The sequence below is a fragment of the Sardina pilchardus genome, chromosome 12 (assembly GCF_963854185.1).
Source record: "Sardina pilchardus chromosome 12, fSarPil1.1, whole genome shotgun sequence".
NCBI classification, from domain to species: domain Eukaryota; kingdom Metazoa; phylum Chordata; class Actinopteri; order Clupeiformes; family Clupeidae; genus Sardina; species Sardina pilchardus.
In genome coordinates, this window is record NC_085005.1 from 27,209,287 (window position 1) to 27,216,786 (window position 7,500).

The 7,500-nt window shown below is 44.8% G+C and overlaps 1 protein-coding gene across 7 annotated transcripts in view; it reads left to right on the forward strand.

Moving 5' to 3' along the window:
• kif1ab (kinesin family member 1Ab) overlaps positions 1–701 on the forward strand; it is a 32,712-nt gene extending 32,011 nt beyond the window's left edge. For all 7 annotated transcript variants that reach the window (XM_062550440.1, XM_062550437.1, XM_062550438.1 and 4 more), the window contains one exon: positions 1–701. This exon is cut by the window's left edge and continues 1,860 nt beyond it. The gene's annotated coding sequence lies outside the window, so the exon portion shown is untranslated.
• The last annotated feature ends 6,799 nt before the right edge of the window (positions 702–7,500 follow it).

A 7,500-nucleotide genomic window follows, 5' to 3' on the forward strand; every position in this document is an offset into this window, starting at 1 on the left:
TGTGTGTGTGTGTGTGTGTGTGTGTGTGTGTGTGTGTGCGTGTGTGCAAGTGCTGTATATTATTGTATACATTACCCTTCTTGACCTTTATATTCCCTCACGTGGATGTAACCTTTGATTCATGACCCTCGTCGTGACCTCTTGTCCACACCTGTGTTTGCTCTACGAGGTGTGTGTGTGCGTGTGTGTGTGTGTGTACGGATGAGAGAGTAACAGCCCGCTGTGTGTGTGCCTGCATGCTGTAGACTCTAACTGGCTCTATGGATCCTGTACTGTACTAAAGCCCCATCCAGCCTGGTAGCAGAGGAGCAGCACCTGAAACGCCCTCTCCTGAGAGACAGCAGCGTGAGGGGCAAGGGGCTAGGAGCTTTTGCACACACACACACACACACACACACACACACACACACACACACACACGTATTCACACGGACATACAACATGCACTCAAATCTGAAAATAAACAGACGTGCACACAGTTACATACGCAAAACGAGATACACACACACACACACACACACACACACACACACATACACACACACTGGTTGTGACGTGTATGCGCAGGCTTCTCCTTATGATGGTGCTGCTGCTGTGTGTGTGAGGCTGCGATGCTGAAGTGAGGATCACTCCTGTGGAATCTAACATGTCCTGATATTCACCTGTCAGATGGAAAATAAACATGAACTGTGTACAAATAGCCACGCCTCTCTCCTCATTATTGCGCTCGCAATGAACTGTGTACAAATAGCCACGCCTCTCTCCTCATTATTGCGCTCGCACTGAACTGTGTACAAATAGCCACGCCTCTCTCCTCATTATTGCGCTCGCACTGAACTGTGTACAAATAGCCACGCCTCTCTCCTCATTATTGCGCTCGCACTGAACTGTGTACAAATAGCCACGCCTCTCTCCTCATTATTGCGCTCGCACTGAACTGTGTACAAATAGCCACGCCTCTCTCCTCATTATTGCGCTCGCACTGAACTGTGTACAAATAGCCACGCCTCTCTCCTCATTATTGCGCTCGCACTGACGTCTTTTCTCTTCAGACCTCTCACGTCTCTTTCCCTCTTTTGCAGAGCATCCGCTGCAACAATTAGCTTCCACAAGAATCAAGGAAACTGGATAAACCAGACGCAACAATACGGTGTGCACATTCAAATGAATTAGAAGTCTACTAAAACTGTGTTAATGCGATCGCCTCCTGAACAAACTGCAAGGTTGCAATAGCGGATAGGGACACTGGGGGCGGGAGGAAATATTACTGTTTTCGATAAAACTGGTCAGTCAAGCAAAACAACGATTTCTAAGCGATTTTATGACTGAAAAAGTTGCATAGGGTCTCTTCAATGCGCCGCCGATTGGAACACTTCAATTGCCTGCTCGGTGTAGCCCGCCGGTCAGTCCTGGCGGTCAGTGAGTCTGGTGTTGGCTTGGCAGACCCTCCCGGAGAGCTCCGTTCTTCCTTGCGGTGCTCCTGGCCTAAGTGGCGACCCAACTAATCCTTCAGTAATGGCACTGTTTGGTGTCCAGTTTCCGCCTGGCCTTCCGCTCACTCAACAAACAGCAGGGATCAAATACAAGATGAATTATTGAGCGCTGTTATAAGGGATTCAATCATAGCTGTGTGTGCTGTGTGTGTGTTGGCATGTGTGTGTGTGTGTGTGAGTATGTGTGTGTGTGTTAATTTGTACGTAAGTATATGTGTGTGTGTGTGTGTGTGTGTGTGTGTGTGTGTGTGTGTGTATTGAAGCACACCTTCACAGCACTGTAAATCTTATATCTCTAAGCTCATGCAGCCGTGACTCAGATATGTGCGGTATCCATTACCTGATAAAAGCCATTACAGATCAACACACACACACACACACACACACACACACACACACACACACACACACACACACACACACACACACACAGTCTAGAAGCTGAGATGTGGTGCTGCCTAAGAGGCCGATGAGTCAATCAATCTGAGGGGCCTAAGACTATCAGTTACTGACCCCCCTCACAAATACTCTCTCTGTCTCTCTCTCTCTCTCTCACACATACACACACACACACGCACACACACACACACACACACACACACACACAACCAGATCAGCATATGGACGAACACAAAGAGGGGCCTTACAGTAGACTGAAACTATCAGTTACTGAGCCCCCTGTAGACCATAGACCCTTTTCTCTGTCGCTTTCTCTCTCACACACCAGATACAGATCAGCACACATGCAAACACACACGCACACACACACACACAGACACACACACACACACACACACACACACACACAGACAGACACACACACACACACACACACACACACACACACACACACACACACACAGACGGATACAAAAAACACACATGCAGAAGGGGCTCTAAGCTATCGAATGTTAACAGCTAACACTAATTAGACTATTAGACCCCCCCCCCCCCGCCACACACACACACACACACACAAACTGCTTTAGTACTAGCATGAGTTTGAGTTATGCAGTGCGAGGTAAAATGTGCTGTTCACACGTGTGTGTATTCTGCTTGAGTGTATAGTTTCATGGTTAAATTTGATCAAATGTTGTGTATTTTAACATAATTGATATAGCATGAAGAAAATGCTTTACAAATACATTTACATCCAAGGAAGTAAGTCATTGTACCTGCTCAGAAAATCACCTGGATTTGCTCATGTCAATTCATGCCAATCACAAATTATTGGAGAATGTTTGGTAAACTGTAATATTAATATTGTGCAATCTGTATGGATCAAATTCATCAGTTTTATATGGGGTTATCAGATGCCCAACTGGCAGCAGACATGCATAATATGTGGATACATGACCCAAGTGTTGTCTGTAATTTCCATGTGATTTATTTATCAATATTCTCCACATTCTCTATGGCAAGCTGCTAACTCGTTTCAAATGACAATATGAGCAATATCAATCCAAGTCAATGTTTTGATTGGACCACCGTCATACCACCCTTCTTTGACACTTACAGATTCTGTTCTTACCTGCATATTATCCATAGACAATGTGTCTGCTCTCTCTCTCTATCTCTCTCACTCTCTCTTTAACACACTCACACACACACACACACACACACACACACACACACACACACACACACACACACACACACACACACACACACACACACACACACACTGACAGACATACAGGGAGAGAGTGAGAGAGAGCCATGTCCTCCCCTGTACTGTACTCTGGTGTGAGAGCCCTTCCAGACATCTAATCCCTGTCTTAATAATTCACACACACACACACACACACACACACACACACACACACACACACACAAACACACATACATTCACACTACCCCATAGGGCCATGTTGTCCAGACAGCTGACCAGTAGCAGTGACCGGCAAATACACTCACATGCACACATGCATGCACACACTCACACTCACACTCACACTCACACAGACACACACACAGACACACACACACACACACACACACACACACACACACGCACACGCACACGCACACGCACACGCACACACACACGCACACACACACACACACGCACAGCCTTCACTGCAGCATCTCCTCCAGCTGGATTTACATCTCAAACATCTCATCTCCATAAGGGAGCCCTTCCTTCCTCAGGACCCCAACATCTCAGGACACCATCTCTCTCAGCCTCCTCAGCACCTCTAGACTGGTTGCGGTGAGTGGACCGGTGAGTGGACCGGTGAGTGGACCGGACTCACTGGAGTTTATCATGGTGTTGTGTGGAGTGTATTTTTTAGTGTTGTAGCCGTGAGCCATGTTCCCACTGCTGAATTTCACTTAACCTGTGTCTTGCTCTTTATTTCTTTTTATATTTATTTCATAATTTGATCAGATAGAACTTTTAAACTTTATGTTTGCTTATTTAATGTAACCGCAGAGGTCTGTGTGTGTGTGTGTGTGTGTGTGTGTGTGTGTGTGTGTGTGCGTGTGTGTGTGTGTAGTATAGCCATTGTTCATGGTGACAGAACAGAACAGAAACAAAATACAGATAACAAAAGAACTGTGCTGGAGGGAGGGAGAGATGTGTAAAACTATGGCTAATGTGAGAGACTGTTCACTACAACATTTTACTGTTATTCTAAAGCGTACTGAAGAATCATGTGAAGTACTCCAATCCATCTTAATTTCTGAGATATGAAATGTGTGATTTCAGTTCATCACAATTTACGCTTCAAACCATCATCTTTGTTTGAGAAGTGGAATGTGTTTGTTTTGTCGGTTACTTATTTTAGGACAGCAAAGACAGTAAAACAAGAATACCTTCACAACAATAGAAAGACATAGACAATAAAGTCAGCCAAGAGAGCTTTGCCATTCAACATTTTTGTTTCTTAACTTCATTATGCACCTTTTTTCATAAAGCAAAAATTTGAATTGTTTATGTGTACACATATTTAAACTGGTTAGCTAGATTAGGGAACACAATGTGGTGTTTTATAGCAAGCTAGACTGAGAATTGGTTAAAGTAGGAAATATCTACAGTGTGTGCTTCACAGTGGATTTGTTGGTGTGTGAGTGTGTGAGTATCACCAGATCAAAAACAACTGAAGATCTCCTTAACTCCAGACCAGGACCACGCAAGACCTCAGTGTGACTCGGTGGAAGTCCTGGTCCTCCGAACACTCAGGACCACAGAGATTGAGTCTCAGACTGATCATCACCACCTTTCAGCTTCCTCAGGACCTCCAGATCAAACATGGAGGGCAACAAGGTGACCCCATTACACCATCACCCACTGGTGCTCCACATGTGTTATTCGTGTCTAAATAATGACACCGTGTTTAATCCATAATGAGCTTGTGCTCAAACTTTATTGTCAGAACGAACATCATCACATGAACCTAGCCTGTAGCTACTCTCTATCCACTAACATGCACCACTAGTCCCATAACTAGGTAAATCCCTCTGCTGGTCACATTATGCATTACATCTATCAAGGGTCAATGCTAGGCTAGCTAATTCAACCAAAAATGGGTTGAACTCAATGGGGTGCCACCATCTTTAAAAATGGCATCCAATATTCATTCACTCCAGCCTATATTTTCACAAACAAGCCAGTTAGGTACCATATTTCCAATGGTCATACAGACTTGGCTGATCCTTCCAGCTCAAAAACGAACTCCAAAAAAAGAAAGTATCCAAGATGGCGGAGCTAACTCAGTATTTCTGTGGGTGGTAAGTTGGTTGGTTAAGACCGAGACATTTTGCACAATTACATGCTTTCAACGTTTTGGGAAAAGTTCAAAGCCCTTTTTGGTTCCAACAAAGCAAGGTCTTTAAAGACAACTTTGGTCAAGTCTGGTGAAGAAGGACTTCATTGGCCACAAATGACCTCACAAACTCTGAATGAATGGACAAAAATGTCCACAGACACTCTAAAATCTTCTTGGAAATCCTTCCCAAATAAGCTCCGTCTATTCTTTTCCCCCAGCAGCCGGTGAAGGAGGTGCCTCCCCAGCCACGCTCCCCGCCCCCTCCCGCATCCGTTCCCATGACTACGCCCCTTCCTTTACCATCTTTAGATGTCACCATGTTGGCACCGCTCTCCATCTCGACTTCAGCCATCACCACGGCAACTGCCCGGTCGACCGTAGCATCTCTGCAGCACATGCACCTGGCCTCCACAGGTAAGTTCGCCTGCCTGCCACGATGCAATGACAGCCTTGCTGTGACATCGTCACATCATCAACATACTGTAACATACATCCTGCATGCAACTGTCTGACTACAATTGTGTAGCGCTTAATTACCTCTGCCAAGGAGGTTATGTTTTTATCGGGGACCGGCGTTTGTTTGTCTGTTTGTTTGTCTGTCTGTCTGTCTGTCTGTCTGTCTGTCTGTCTGTTTGTCTGTTTGTTAGCAAGATAACAGACAGCAAGATAACTCAAAAAGTAATGGATGGATTTCGATGAAATTTTCAGGGAAAGTCGGAATGTTGCGTTACGGGGCAGTTCGTCTAGGAAATGCATTAAATTGGCCGGCCCAGTAAAACTAAGTTTGAGTTCCTGCAATAAAAACAGCACTTCTGTGAAGTTATCATAACGTGGAGATGACCATCCTCTCCCTGATGTCGTAATACTGTAACACTCTCTTACCATGCTTGCCCCCTCTAGTGGCGACATCCTTCAACATGCCAAAGGCCCCAGATGAGGACAGTGATGCCCCTCCACTTACTCACATATCGGAGGAGGACAGTAATGTCCCTCCACACATACGAGCTCTGAGGTCCTTGAGACATGCTGGCATCACAGCCGTCTTCACTGGACAGACGGTAAGGAGCCATACGCGCAATCATCACACACAGTGTGGGATTACACATCCACTACTCAGTCACCACACACACACACTGTGACATTAGGGTGTAGTGGCATGCCAGAGAAACAATGGGCCTGGATTTGAGTTTCTAAACTAAAGCCTGGACATTTGACAGAAATTGGAAACGCTTGAAATTTGCATTCAATCTTCTAATGTTCATAGAAGAGAGGGTTGGGAGGGATAACCATTAATTCACATACCTGTAGGTAGGGCAATGTGATTCAAATGGATGGAAACAGTTTATTCACATTTGTTGCAGTTCTATATTAAACATTGCACCGGACAGAAGTCTGAAGTCTTCTCTTGATCAGGCTTTTCTTAATTTGTATAACACAGTGGACAGAAACACACACAGATGTGCATTTCTTTGGCCGAGTTTAGACAAATGTGCTTTAAATATGATAAATAAAATGTTACTTACTGTATGTTGCCAGAAAGCAGAGCATGCACTCCTGCTGTGCCCTGCAGAGGGCGCTGTTCTGGTGGATGTGGACACCCTGGTGCCGACCCACGATGCCGAGGGGAGACCTATTCCAGAGTGGAAGAGGCAGGTGATGGTGCGAAGGCTGCATGCCAGACTCACCGAGGAACACCAGCAGCACAAGGTACTTGTTACCTTTTGTCGTCCACTGGTGTTCAGGGGGATACACCAGTCTGTATTGGCAACAGCTGACTTTAGACTTGCTGTGGTGGGTCTGTGCCAGTATTTGTATTATATCTATTTTAGAGCTGATGGGGGTGTCTGTGCATCTACTTAGGTCTAACCAGACAGGCCTCGAGCACCCTCTAACCATTTTAGAACTGCATACATGTATCTTGGTAAGCGTCATTGAAATACAGGCAGGTGAGATGATATCAAAAAATCTGATCAATTTCAACTTTTGTTATCAAATGCAGTGAGTGGGATTTAGCAGACACTTTTTGTTTCAAAATTATTTGAATGTTGGTTTCAAGGTTTCAAACCTGGGCCTTTAATTGGGCTATTGTAACTGCTATTCATTAAATATGAACATAAACATAGTTTAATTTAACTTTTTGTTTATGTAATAACAACATACTCTTCCTTCTCTCTTCCATACTCTGTTTATCTCTCATGGATTCTCTGCATTCACTTTGAATGGGCCGTGTTGCTGTT